This window comes from Lissotriton vulgaris, chromosome 11, assembly GCF_964263255.1.
Source record: "Lissotriton vulgaris chromosome 11, aLisVul1.2, whole genome shotgun sequence".
In the NCBI taxonomy this organism is placed as follows: domain Eukaryota; kingdom Metazoa; phylum Chordata; class Amphibia; order Caudata; family Salamandridae; genus Lissotriton; species Lissotriton vulgaris.
The window spans coordinates 1000950437-1000965728 of NC_141699.1; the positions used below are offsets into that span (position 1 = coordinate 1000950437).

Genomic DNA, 15292 nt, shown 5'->3' on the forward strand with positions numbered 1-15292 from the left:
TCGGTGATAATTGCCTATAGCCCCCCTTGGTAATATGCCCCATAATTCTTCTTTTGTGAGTTAGCTAATTCTAGAGACCCAAACAAAATAAGTGAAATGTTTTCCAAATAACAAGGGCAGCCAGAAGCAAGAAATTAAGGTTACAAGGGACGAAAGCAAGTAACATATTCACACAAAGGGAGCACATGACACAGAGTGGCTCTTACAGAACAAATATATTTGAGTACAAGGCAGTGACTGAAATGCATAGGGCCACAGGAAATTGGAGATAGATATGTTTTTGGAAAGATTGCAGGATCCTTCTTCACAAAAGGGGTACAGAGCAGTTTATTACCATTTCTTCCTACAATTGTTGCTTGGTTGTACTCTCTTGACATCATCATTAGGTACTGTGACATTAAATGCACAATTGCCCGATCCATAACATAGCTCGCACTGTTTTCAAGGATTGATTTTTTCAAAATTCTTTTACTAATATGAAATAATATGGTGAGCCAGTGCAACCACTGCTAGAAAGTGCAAGAAGAGAGGATTTTCCATCTTCCTTGCCAGCAATAACATTGTACATCCTCTTCTACATAGTCTAGCTGTGAGGTGTGGCCTCTATCTATAAATTTGCATATGCAAGTCTTGTACATCAGCATGATCTTCTATACTCTGATGGGCCTGAAGGAGGCAAATCTAATGCTTTTCTCAGATGCTCATAATTCTAGATTATTTCTTCAGATCCCATCAGTATCAGTGTAGAGCCACCGTCACAATGATAGGAAATACTTTGATTAGGGTTACAAGCTTGTCAGATTTTTTGTTAGATACTTTCGCTCTTTAACAATTTGTCAAGTAGGTTTCTCTTAACTGAGAAACCCGTTTTATTTGTTAAAAACAGATTTATGTGTGTATTTTTGTCCCAAATGTTTGCAGTTTATAATTTAATAATGTGTTTTCTTGTTTTATTATAGTGTGTTATGGTAGAGTACATCTTGCTACTATACTGTATGTAAATTATTATTTCTCACTTCATGGATCTTCTGTTTTGCAATTTAGTTGTTTATAACTAGCTAAAATATGAATTTAAAAAAATTAATGCAACTGTTATTAGGAGCAAGAGTCAACCAACTATGATATGAAGTGAACTGAACAAAAGAAAGATTTTCTCGGAGGGAACTGGAGAGATGGGTTTATTAAATGATACAGAAGGAGTAAAGTCTGCATAAAGACAGAGACTGGTGTAAATGTGAACACAGGGAGTGCTAGAGAGGCATGTCTCCTTCCAAAGGAAAGTGGCAGAGTTGGATTACTGCCCTTTCCTCTTATTGGGTTTTGTTCTAACATAATCTAGGTGGGCTCTCCATTGGGAAACTGATTGTCTTGACCAATAGCAAGTTTTAATCCAGAGCTCTCATAGTTCTTAGGAATTGCTATGTTGACCTTCTTGGTCCTCCTATGAAATATTAATGTGTATAAGAGCACCTTTCACTGGAAGAGAGGCCATCCAATATTACTTACCCGTAATATCTAATTGCTTGCTCTTCAAAGTAGTTTTCGAAAGGCGTGCCCTCTGTCTATAAAATAGCATATTGAATTCTGCAACCTCTGTGAGATCTTCCTAAAATCTGTTGACATGAAGCAATTAAATAATATTTTTTTGATTAGTCACTGTTCTACAATTGTTCTTCACACCCAGTTAAAGATTGCATCATCTATGTATTGCCACCATCACAATGATGAGAGATCCCTAGAATTGGATCACATGGTTGCGGTTGAATTAGTGAGTTACCACAGGTCTTTTTTTATTTTGAAAGGCAGGTTTCTCTTAATGTAGTACTCCATTTTATTTGTAATTCATGATTATGTTTTTGTTACTCTTTTGAGAGTTATTGATATGCATTAGCTAAAAATATGAAATTAATGTTTTTTGAGTGTCTTATGCATTCTTTCAATAGATGTAGATGTGTTTCCTTATGTAAGTTTTTTTCTTTTTTACTTGCGAATCTCTTGGATTCATAATTGTATATTTTTACAGAAACTCAAAAAAGAAAAATGGAATTTTTTAAAACTAATTTTACCAGTGAGATTCAAGCAATTCACCTCAGAAATAAAGAGCCAAGTGCCCTAGTCCCACAAATGAACTTAAAGTACAAGTAGTTAACTGAATCACAGTGTATAAAGTTGACAAAAATGCAGAGACTGAGGAAAAGGGGAACACGTGGACTGGAAAAGAGATACCTTTCTTACCTGAGTGCAGGTTCTTACCCAAAAAAGTGCATAGCATAGTTTATTAGACATTTATGCATCTGTTTGTCCTTCAGGTTCCACTAAACCGAGTACCTATTTTGATCTGTTAATAAAAGTGTATGGGGCACATTACCAACAAGTAGCGATATTTATCGCTAAATAGCCTTAGCGTCGATTTTTTTATCGCTGCCTACCGCTGGATATGTTAGCGGAGAAAGCATGCTATTAGCAGCGTTTTTCTCCATTGTGCTAAAATATCCAGCGATAGCGGCGAAATGCGTGAATATCGCTGAGAATACAGCGATATTCACGCATTAGCAATGAAATGCTCTTAGCCATGTTATCCACCTCCCATTGGATAACATGGCTAAGAACTGGTCTGGGCAGGAGTTAGTATTTGGAGATATTTGCGCTTAGTGTGAATATTTCCAACGCTACCCATGCCTTGCTAATGGGCGATAGCGACGTTAGCGACTGCTTTCAGTCGCTAACTGGTTGGGTACGCCCACATTGCATGTCATCAGCGATAAACATCGCTGACATGCAAAGCGGGTCTCAAACCGCTCGCTATCGCCTAAAAGCTGTTGCTAACATCAGTTAGCCACACCTTGCTAATAGGGAGATATAATTATTGCTGCTTAGCGGCCAAAAACGGCCGCTAAATCGGTGATAATTGCCTATAGCCCCCCTTGGTAATATGCCCCATAATTCTTCTTTTGTGAGTTAGCTAATTCTAGAGAACCAAACAAAATAAGTGAAATGTTTTCCAAATAACAAGGGCAGCCAGAAGCAAGAAATTAAGGTTACAAGGGACGAAAGCAAGTAACATATTCACACAAAGGGAGCACATGACATAGAGTGGCTCTTACAGAACAAATATATTTGAGTACAAGGCAGAGACTGAAATGCATAGGGCCACAGGAAATTGGAGATAGATATGTTTTTGAAGAGATTGCAGGATCCTTCTTCACAAAAGAGGTACAGAGCAGTTTATTACCATTTCTTCCTACAATTGTTGCTTGGTTGTACTCTCTTGACATCATCATTAGGTACTGTGACATTAAATGCACAAATGCCCGATCCATAACATAGCTCGCACTGTTTTCAAGGATTGATTTTTTCAAAATTCCTTTACTAATATGAAATAATATGGTGAGCCAGTGCAACCACTGCTTTAAAGTGCAAGAAGAGAGGATTTTCCATCTTCCTTGCCAGCAATAACATTGTACATCCTCTTCTACATAGTCTAGCTGTGAGGTGTGGCCTCTATCTATAAATTTGCATATGCAAGTCTTGTACATCAGCATGATCTTCTATACTCTGATGGGCCTGAAGGAGGCAAATCTAATGCTTTTCTCAGATGCTCATAATTCTAGATTATTTCTTCAGATCCCATCAGTATCAGTGTAGAGCCACCGTCACAATGATAGGAAATACTTTGATTAGGGTTACAAGCTTGTCAGATTTTTTGTTAGATACTTTCGCTCTTTAACAATTTGTCAAGTAGGTTTCTCTTAACTGAGAAACCCGTTTTATTTGTTAAAAACAGATTTATGTGTGTATTTTTGTCCCAAATGTTTGCAGTTTATAATTTAATAATGTGTTTTCTTGTTTTATTATAGTGTGTTATGGTAGAGTACATCTTGCTACTATACTGCATGTAAATTATTATTTCTCACTTCATGGATCTTCTGTTTTGCAATTTAGTTGTTTATAACTAGCTAAAATATGAATTTAAAAAAATTAATGCAACTGTTATTAGGAGCAAGAGTCAACCAACTATGATATGAAGTGAACTGAACAAAAGAAAGATTTTCTCGGAGGGAACTGGAGAGATGGGTTTATTAAATGATACAGAAGGAGTAAAGTCTGCATAAAGACAGAGACTGGTGTAAATGTGAACACAGGGAGTGCTAGAGAGGCATGTCTCCTTCCAAAGGAAAGTGGCAGAGTTGGATTACTGCCCTTTCCTCTTATTGGGTTTTGTTCTAACATAATCTAGGTGGGCTCTCCATTGGGAAACTGATTGTCTTGACCAATAGCAAGTTTTAATCCAGAGCTCTCATAGTTCTTAGGAATTGCTATGTTGACCTTCTTGGTCCTCCTATGAAATATTAATGTGTATAAGAGCACCTTTCACTGGAAGAGAGGCCATCCAATATTACTTACCCGTAATATCTAATTGCTTGCTCTTCAAAGTAGTTTTCGAAAGGCGTGCCCTCTGTCTATAAAATAGCATATTGAATTCTGCAACCTCTGTGAGATCTTCCTAAAATCTGTTGACATGAAGCAATTAAATAATATTTTTTTGATTAGTCACTGTTCTACAATTGTTCTTCACACCCAGTTAAAGATTGCATCATCTATGTATTGCCACCATCACAATGATGAGAGATCCCTAGAATTGGATCACATGGTTGCGGTTGAATTAGTGAGTTACCACAGGTCTTTTTTTATTTTGAAAGGCAGGTTTCTCTTAATGTAGTACTCCATTTTATTTGTAATTCATGATTATGTTTTTGTTACTCTTTTGAGAGTTATTGATATGCATTAGCTAAAAATATGAAATTAATGTTTTTTGAGTGTCTTATGCATTCTTTCAATAGATGTAGATGTGTTTCCTTATGTAAGTTTTTTTCTTTTTTACTTGCGAATCTCTTGGATTCATAATTGTATATTTTTACAGAAACTCAAAAAAGAAAAATGGAATTTTTTAAAACTAATTTTACCAGTGAGATTCAAGCAATTCACCTCAGAAATAAAGAGCCAAGTGCCCTAGTCCCACAAATGAACTTAAAGTACAAGTAGTTAACTGAATCACAGTGTATAAAGTTGACAAAAATGCAGAGACTGAGGAAAAGGGGAACACGTGGACTGGAAAAGAGATACCTTTCTTACCTGAGTGCAGGTTCTTACCCAAAAAAGTGCATAGCATAGTTTATTAGACATTTATGCATCTGTTTGTCCTTCAGGTTCCACTAAACCGAGTACCTATTTTGATCTGTTAATAAAAGTGTATGGGGCACATTACCAACAAGTAGCGATATTTATCGCTAAATAGCCTTAGCGTCGATTTTTTTATCGCTGCCTACCGCTGGATATGTTAGCGGAGAAAGCATGCTATTAGCAGCGTTTTTCTCCATTGTGCTAAAATATCCAGCGATAGCGGCGAAATGCGTGAATATCGCTGAGAATACAGCGATATTCACGCATTAGCAATGAAATGCTCTTAGCCATGTTATCCACCTCCCATTGGATAACATGGCTAAGAACTGGTCTGGGCAGGAGTTAGTATTTGGAGATATTTGCGCTTAGTGTGAATATTTCCAACGCTACGCATGCCTTGCTAATGGGCGATAGCGACGTTAGCGACTGCTTTCAGTCGCTAACTGGTTGGGTACGCCCACATTGCATGTCATCAGCGATAAACATCGCTGACATGCAAAGCGGGTCTCAAACCGCTCGCTATCGCCTAAAAGCTGTTGCTAACATCAGTTAGCCACACCTTGCTAATAGGGAGATATAATTATTGCTGCTTAGCGGCCAAAAACGGCCGCTAAATCGGTGATAATTGCCTATAGCCCCCCTTGGTAATATGCCCCATAATTCTTCTTTTGTGAGTTAGCTAATTCTAGAGAACCAAACAAAATAAGTGAAATGTTTTCCAAATAACAAGGGCAGCCAGAAGCAAGAAATTAAGGTTACAAGGGACGAAAGCAAGTAACATATTCACACAAAGGGAGCACATGACATAGAGTGGCTCTTACAGAACAAATATATTTGAGTACAAGGCAGAGACTGAAATGCATAGGGCCACAGGAAATTGGAGATAGATATGTTTTTGAAGAGATTGCAGGATCCTTCTTCACAAAAGAGGTACAGAGCAGTTTATTACCATTTCTTCCTACAATTGTTGCTTGGTTGTACTCTCTTGACATCATCATTAGGTACTGTGACATTAAATGCACAAATGCCCGATCCATAACATAGCTCGCACTGTTTTCAAGGATTGATTTTTTCAAAATTCCTTTACTAATATGAAATAATATGGTGAGCCAGTGCAACCACTGCTTTAAAGTGCAAGAAGAGAGGATTTTCCATCTTCCTTGCCAGCAATAACATTGTACATCCTCTTCTACATAGTCTAGCTGTGAGGTGTGGCCTCTATCTATAGATTTGCATATGCAAGTCTTGTACATCAGCATGATCTTCTATACTCTGATGGGCCTGAAGGAGGCAAATCTAATGCTTTTCTCAGATGCTCATAATTCTAGATTATTTCTTCAGATCCCATCAGTATCAGTGTAGAGCCACCGTCACAATGATAGGAAATACTTTGATTAGGGTTGCAAGCTTGTCAGATTTTTTGTTAGATACTTTCGCTCTTTAACAATTTGTCAAGTAGGTTTCTCTTAACTGAGAAACCCTTTTTATTTGTTTAAAACAGATAAATGTGTGTATTTTTGTCCCAAATGGTTGCAGTTTATAATTTAATAATGTGTTTTCTTGTTTTATTATAGTGTGATATGTTAGTGTACATCTTGCTATTATACTGCATGTAAATTATTCTTTCTCACTTCATGGATCTTCTGTTTTGCAATTTAGTTGTTTATAATTAGCTAGAATATGAATTAAAAAAATGAATGCAACTGTTATTAGGAGCAAGAGTCAACCAACTATGATAAGAAGTGAACTGAACAAAAGAAAGATTTTCTCGGAGGGAACTGGAGAGATGGGTTTATTAAATGATACAGAAGGAGTAAAGTCTGCATAAAGACAAAGACTGGTGTAAATGTGAACACAGGGAGCGCTAGAGAGGCATGTCTCCTTCCAAAGGAAAGTGGCAGAGTTGGATTACTGCCCTTTCCTCTTATTGGGTTTTGTTCTAACATAATCTAGGTGGGCTCTCCATTGGGAAACTGATTGTCTTGACCAATAGCATGTTTTAATCCAGAGCTCTCATAGTTCTTAGGAATCGCTATGTTCACCTTCTTGGTCCTCCTGTGAAATATTAATGTGCATAGGAGCACCTTTCACTGGAAGAGAGGCCATCCAATATTACTTACCCGTAATACCTAATTGCTTGCTCTTCAAAGTAGTTTTCGAAAGGAGTGCCCTCTGTCTATAAAATAGCATATTGAATTCTGCAACCTCTGTGAGATCTTCCTAAAATCTGTTGACATGAAGCAATTAAATAATATTTTTTTGATTAGTCACTGTTCTACAATTGTTTTTCACACCCAGTTACAGATTGCAGCATCTATGTATTGCCACCATCACAATGATGAGAGATCCCTAGAATTGGATCAAATGGTTGCGGTTGAATTAGTTAGTTACCACAGGTTTTTTTTTATTTTGAAAGGCAGGTTTCTCTTAATGTAGTACTCCATTTTATTTGTAATTCATGATTATGTTTTTGTTACTCTTTTGAGAGTTATTGATATGCATTAGCTAAAAATATGAAATTAATGTTTTTTGAGTGTTTTATGCATTCTTTCAATAGATGAAGTGTGTTTCCTTATGTAAGTTTTTTTCTTTTTTACTTGCAAATCTCTTGGATTCATAATTGTATATTTTTACAGAAACTCAAAAAAGAAAAATTGAATTTTTTTAAAACTAATTTGACCAGTGAGATTCAAGCAATTCACCTCAGAAATAAAGAGCCAAGTGCCCTATTCCCACAAATGAACTTAAAGTACAAGTAGTTAACTGAATCACAGTGTATAAAGTTGACAAAAATGCAGAGACTGAGGAAACGGGGAACACGTGGACTGGAAAAGAGATACCTTTCTTACCTGAGTGCAGGTTCTTACCCAAAAAAGTGCATAGCATAGTTTATTAGACATTTATGCATCTTTTTGTCCTTCACGTTCCACTAAACCGAGGACCTATTTTGATCTGTTAATAAAAGTGTTTGGGGCACATTACCAACAAGTAGCGATATTTATCGCTAAATAGCCTTAGCGTCGATTTTTTTATCTCTGCCTATTGCTGGATATGTTAGCGGAGAAAGCATGCTATTAGCAACGTTTTTCTCCATTGTGCTAAAATATCCAGCGATAGCGGCGAAATGCGTGAATATCGCTGAGAATACAGCGATATTCACGCATTTGCAATGAAATGCTCTTAGCCATGTTCTCCACCTCCCATTGGATAACATGGCTAAGAACTGGTCTGGGCAGGTGTTAGTATTTGGAGATATTCGCGCTTAGCATGAATATTTCCAATGCTATGCATGCCTTGCTAATAGGCGATAGCGAAGTTAGCGACTGCCTTCAGTCGCTAACTGGTTGGGTACGCCCACATTGCATGTCATCAGCGATAAACATCGCTGACATGCAAAGCGGGTCTCAAACCACTCGCTATCGCCTAAAAGCTGTCGCTAACATCAGTTAGCTACAGCTCGCTAATAGGGCGATATAATTATCGCCGCTTAGCGGCCAAAAACGGCCGCTAAATCGGTGATAATTGCCTATAGCCCCCCTTGGTAATATGCCCCATAATTCTTCTTTTGTGAGTTAGCTAATTCTAGAGAACCAAACAAAATAAGTGAAATGTTTTCCAAATAACAAGGGCAGCCAGAAGCAAGAAATTAAGGTTACAAGGGAGGAAAGCAAGTAACATATTCACACAAAGGGAGCACATGACACAGAGTGGCTCTTACAGAACAAATATATTTGAGTACAAGGCAGAGACTGAAATGCATAGGGCCACAGGAAATTGGAGATAGATATGTTTTTGAAGAGATTGCAGGATCCTTCTTCACAAAAGGGGTAAAGAGCAGTTTATTACCATTTCTTCCTACAATTGTTGCTTGGTTGTACTCTCTTGACATCATCATTAGGTACTGTGACATTAAATGCACAATTGCCCGATCCATGACATAGCTCGCACTGTTTTCAAGGATTGATTATTTCAAAATTCTTTTACTAATATGAAATAAATAGTGCAACCACTGCTAGAAAGTGCTAGAAGAGAGGATTTTCCATCTTCCTTCCCAGCAATAACATTGTACATCCTCTTCTACATAGTCTAGCTGTGAGGTGTGGCCTCTATCTATAAATTTGCATATGCAAGTCTTGTATGTCATCATGATCTTCTATACTCTGATGGGCCTGAAGGAGGCAAATCTAATGCTTTTCTCAGATGCTCATAATTCTAGATTATTTCTTCAGATCCCATCAGTATCAATGTAGAGCCACCGTCACAATGATAGGAAATACTTTGATTAGGGTTACAAGCTTGTCAGATTTTTTGTTAGATACTTTCGCTCTTTAAGAATTTGTCAAGTAGGTTTCTCTTAACTGAGAAACCCGTTTTATTAGTTAAAAACAGATTTATTTGTGTTGTTTTTTGTCCCAATTGTTTGCAGTTTTTATTTTTATAATGTGTTTTCTTGTTTTATTATAGTGTGTTATGGTAGTGTACATCTTGCTATTATTCTGCATGTACGTTATTCTTTCTTACCTCATGGATCTTCTGTTTTGCAATTTTGTTGTTTATAATTAGCTAAAATATGAATTTAAAAAAATGAATGCAACTGTTATTAGGAGCAAAAGTCAACCAACTATGATAAGAAGTGAACTGAACAAAATAAAGATTTTCTCGGAGGGAACTGGAAAGATGGGTTTATTTAATGATACAGAAGGAGTAAAGTCTGCATAAAGACAGAGACTGGTGTAAATGTGAACACAGGGAGTGGTAGAGAGGCATGTCTCCTTCCAAAGGAAAGTGGCGGAGTTGGATTACTGCCCTTTCCTCTTATTGGGTTTTGTTCTAACATAATCTAGGTGGGCTCTCCATTGGGAAACTGATTGTCTTGACCAATAGCAAGTTTTAATCCAGAGCTCTCATAGTTCTTAGGAATCGCTATCATCACCTTCTTGGTCCTCCTATGAAATATTAATGTGTATAGGAGCACCTTTCACTGGAAGAGAGGCCATCCAATATTACTTACCCGTAATATCTAATTGCTTGCTCTTCAAAGTAGTTTTCGAAAGGCGTGCCCTCTGTCTATAAAATAGCATATTGAATTCTGCAACCTCTGTGAGATCTTCCTAAAATCTGTTGACATGAAGCAATTAAATAATATTTTTTTGATTAGTCACTGTTCTACAATTGTTTTTCACACCCAGTTACAGATTGCAGCATCTATGTACTGCCACCATCACAATGATGAGAGATCCCTAGAATTGGATCACATGGTTGCAGTTGAATTAGTTAGTTACCACAGGTCTTTTTTTATTTTGAAAGGCAGGTTTCTCTTAATGTAGTACTCCATTTTATTTGTAATTCATGATTATGTTTTTGTTACTCTTTTGGGAGATATTGATATGCATTAGCTAAAAATATGAAATTAATGTTTTTTGAGTGTTCTTATGCATTCTTTCAATAGATGTAGGTGTGTTTCCTTATCTAATTTTTTTCTATTTTACTTGCGAACCTCTTGGATTCATAATTGTATATTTTTACAGAAACTCAAAAAGAAAAATGGACATTTTTTCAACTAATTTTACCAGTGAGATTCAAGCAAGTCACCTAAGAAATAAAGAGCCAAGTGCCCTATTCCCACAAATGAACTTAAAGATACAAGTAGTTAACTGAATCACAGTGTATAAAGTTGACAAAAATGCAGCGACTGAGGAAAAGGGGCACACGTGGACTGGAAAAGAGATACCTTTCTTACCTGAGTGCAGGTTCTTACCCCAAAATGTGCATAGCATAGTTTATTAGACATTTATACATCTGTTAGAGGTTCAGGTGCCACTAAACCGAGGACCTATTTTGATCTGTTAATAAAAGTGTATGGGGCATAAAACCAACAAGTAGCGATATTTATCGCTAAATAGGCTTAGCGTCGATTTTTTTAACGATGCCTATCACTGGATATGTTAGCGGAGAAAGCATGCTATTAGCAACGTTTTTCTCCATTGTGCTAAAATATCCAGCAATAGCGGCGAAATGTGTGAATATCGCTGATAATACAGCGATATTCCCGCATTAGCAATGAAATGCTCTTAGCCATGTTATCCACCTCCCATTGGATAACATGGCTAAGAACTGGTCTGGGCAGGTGTTAGTATTTAGAGATATTCACGCTTAGTGTGAATATATCCAACGCTACGCCTGCCTTGCTAATAGGCGATAGCGACGTTAGCGACTGCTTTCAGTCGCTAACTGGGTGGGTACGCCCACTTTGCATGTCATCAGCGATAAACATCGCTGACATGCAAAGCGGGTCTCAAACCGCTCACTATCGCCTAAAAGCTGTCGCTAACATCAGTTAGCCACAGCTTGCTAACAGGGCGATATAATTATCGTCGCTTAGCGGCCAAAAACGGCCGCTAAATCGGTGATAATTGCCTATAGCCCCCCTTGGTAATATGCCCCATAATTCTTCTTTTGTGAGTTAGCTAATTCTAGAGAACCAAACAAAATAAGTGAAATGTTTTCCAAATAACAAGGGCAGCCAGAAGCAAGAAATTAAGGTTACAAGGGACGAAAGCAAGTAACATATTCACACAAAGGGAGCACATGACACAGAGTGGCTCTTACAGAACAAATATATTTGAGTACTAGGCAGAGACTGAAATGCATAGGGCCACAGGAAATTGGAGATAGATATGTTTTTGAAGAGATTGCAGGATCCTTCTTCACAAAAGGGGTACAGAGCAGTTTATTACCAATTCTTCCTACAATTGTTGCTTGGTTGTACTCTCTTGACATCATCATTAGGTACTGTGACATTAAATGCACAATTGCCCGATCCATAACATAGCTCGCACTGTTTTCGAGGATTGATTATTTCAAAATTCTTTTACTTATATGAAATAATAAGGTGAGCCAGTGCAACCACTGCTAGAAAGTGCTAGAAGAGAGGATTTTCCATCTTCCTTGCCAGCAATAACATTGTACATCCTCTTCTACATAGTCTAGCTGTGAGGTGTGGCCTCTATCTATAAATTTGCAAATGCAAGTCTTGTACATCATCATGATCTTCTATACTCTGATGGGCCTGATGGAGGCAAATCTAATGCTTTTCTCAGATGCTCATAATTCTAGATTATTTCTTCAGATCCCATCAGTATCAGTGTAGAGCCACCGTCACAATGATAGGAAATACTTTGATTAGGGTTACACGCTTGTCAGATTTTTTGTTAGATACTTTCGTTCTTTAACAATTTGGAAAGTAGGTTTCTATTAACTGAGAAACCCGCTTTATTTGTTAACAACAGATTTATTTGTGTTGATTTTGGTCCCAAATGTTTGCAGTTTATATTATTATAATGTGTTTTTTTGTTTTACTATAGTGTGTTATGTTAGTGTTCGTCTTGCTATTATACTGCATGTAAGTTATTTTTTCTCACTTCATGGATCTTCTGTTTTGGATTTTAGTTGTTTCTAATTAGCTAAAATATGAATTTAAAAAAAGTAATGCAACTGTTATTAGGGGCAAGAGTCAACCAACTATGATAAGAAGAGAACTGAACAAAAGAAAGATTTTCTTGGAGGGAACTGGTGAGATGGGTTTATAAAATGATACAGAAGGAGTAAAGTCTGCATAAAGACAGAGACTGGTGTAAATGTGAACACAGGGAGTGCTAGAGAGGCATGTCTCCTTCCAAAGGAAAGTGGCAGAGTTGGATTACTGCCCTTTCCTCTTATTGGGTTTTGTTCTAACATAATCTAGGTGGGCTCTCCATTGGGAAACTGATTGTCTTGACCAATAGCAAGTTTTAATCCAGAGCTCTCATAGTTCTTAGGAATCGCTATGTTCACCTTCTTGGTCCTCCTATGAAATATTAATGTGTATAGGAGCACCTTTCACTGGAAGAGAGGCCATCCAATATTACTTACCCGTAATATCTAATTGCTTGCTCTTCAAAGTAGTTTTCGAAAGGCGTGCCCTCTGTCTATTAAATAACATATTGAATTCTGCAACCTCTGTGAGATCTTCCTAAATTCTGTTGACATGAAGCAATTAAATAATATTTTTTTGATTAGTCACTGTTCTACAATTGTTCTTCACACCCAGTTACAGATTGCAGCATCTATGTATTGCCACCATCACAATGATGAGAGATCCCTAGAATTGGATCACATGGTTGCAGTTGAATTAGTTAGTTACCACAGGGCTTTTTTTATTTTGAAAGGCAGGTTTCTCTTAATGTAGTACTCCATTTTATTTGTAATTCATGATTATGTTTTTGTTACTCTTTTGGGAGTTATTGATATGCATTAGCTAAAAATATGAAATTAATGTTTTTTGAGTGTTCTTATGCATTCTTTCAATAGATGTAGGTGTGTTTCCTTATGTATTTTTTTTCTTTTTTACTTGCGAACCTCTTGGATTCATAATTGTATACTTTTACAGAAACTCAAAAAGAAAAATGGAAATTTTTCACAAAATTTTACCAGTGAGATTCAAGCAATTCACCTAAGAAATAAAGAGCCAAGTGCCCTATTCCCACAAATGAACTTAAAGATACAAGTAGTTAACTGAATCACAGTGTATAAAGTTGACAAAAATGCAGCGACTGAGGAAAATGGGAAAACGTGGACTGGAAAAGAGATACCTTTCTTACCTGAGTGCAGGTTCTTACCCCAAAAAGTGCATAGCATAGTTTATTAGACATTTATACATCTGTTTGTGCTTCAGGTTCCACTAAACCGAGGACCTATTTTGGTCTGTAATAAAAGTGTATGGGGCATAAAACCAACAAGTAGCGATATTTATCACTAAATAGGCTTAGCATCGATTTTTTTATCGATGGCTATCGCTGGATATGTTAGCGGAGAAAGCATGCTATTAGCAACGTTTTTCTCCATTGTGCTAAAATATCCAGCGATAGCGGCGAAATGCGTGAATATCGCTGAGAATACAGCGATATTCACGCATTAGCAATGAAATGCTCTTAGCCATGTTATCCACCTCCCGTTGGATAACATGGCAAAGAACTGGTCTGGGCAGGTGTTAGTATTTAGAGATATTCGCGCTTAGCGTGAATATATCCAAAGCTACGCCTGCCTTGCTAATAGGCGATAGCGACGTTAGCGACTGCTTTCAGTCGCTAACTGGTTGGGTACGCCCACTTTGCATGTCAACAGCGATAAATATCGCTGACATGCAAAGCGGGTCTCAAACCGCTCGCTATCGCATAAAAGCTGTCGCTAACATCAGTTAGCCACAGCTTGCTAATAGGGCGATATAATTATCGCCGCTTAGCGGCCAAAAACGGACGCTAAATCAGTGATAATTGCCTATAGCCCCCCTTGGTAATATGCCCCATAATTCTTCTTTTGTGAGTTAGCTAATTCTAGAGAACCAAACAAAATAAGTGAAATGTTTTCCAAATAACAAGGGCAGCCAGAAGCAAGAAATTAAGGTTACAAGGGACGAAAGCAAGTAACATATTCACACAAAGGGAGCACATGACACAGAGTGGCTCTTACAGAACAAATATATTTGAGTACTAGGCAGAGACTGAAATGCATAGGGCCACAGGAAATTGGAGATAGATATGTTTTTGAAGAGATTGCAGGATCCTTTTTCACAAAAGAGGTACAGAGCAGTTTATTACCATTTCTTCCTACAATTGTTGCTTGGTTGTACTCTCTTGACATCATCATTAGGTACTGTGACATTAAATGCACAATTGCCAGATCCATAACATAGATCGCACTGTTTTCAAGGATTGATTTTTTCAAAATTCTTTTACTAATATGAAATAATAAGGTGAGCCAGTGCAACCACTGCTCGAAAGTGCTAGAAGAGAGGATTTTCCATCTTCCTTGCCAGCAATAACATTGTACATCCTCTTCTACATAGTCTAGCTGTGAGGTGTGGCCTCTATCTATAAATTTGCATATGCAAGTCTTGTACATCATCATGATCTTGTATACTCTGATGGGCATGAAGGAGGCAAAACTAATGCTTTTCTCAGATGCTCATAATTTTAGATTATTTCTTCAGATCCCATCAGTATCAGTGTAGAGCCACCGTCACAATGATAGGAAATACTTTGATTGGGGTTACAAGCTTGTCAGATTTTTTGTT

At 37.3% G+C, this 15292-nt stretch overlaps 4 non-coding genes across 4 annotated transcripts; all 4 read left to right on the top strand.

Moving 5' to 3' along the window:
• The first annotated feature begins 810 nt into the window (after positions 1-810).
• Positions 811-868, top strand: LOC147683873 (U7 small nuclear RNA). The gene has a single exon (XR_015301927.1). It is a non-coding gene; the product is annotated as a U7 small nuclear RNA (small nuclear RNA).
• A 2840-nt stretch (positions 869-3708) lies between these two features.
• On the top strand, positions 3709-3766 carry LOC147683874 (U7 small nuclear RNA). Its single transcript, XR_015301928.1, has one exon. It is a non-coding gene; the product is annotated as a U7 small nuclear RNA (small nuclear RNA).
• Positions 3767-6606: 2840 nt separating this feature from the next.
• LOC147683875 (U7 small nuclear RNA) lies at positions 6607-6664 on the top strand. Its single transcript, XR_015301920.1, has one exon. It is a non-coding gene; the product is annotated as a U7 small nuclear RNA (small nuclear RNA).
• Positions 6665-9494: 2830 nt separating this feature from the next.
• Positions 9495-9552, top strand: LOC147683876 (U7 small nuclear RNA). Its single transcript, XR_015301914.1, has one exon. It is a non-coding gene; the product is annotated as a U7 small nuclear RNA (small nuclear RNA).
• Positions 9553-15292: the final 5740 nt, after the last annotated feature.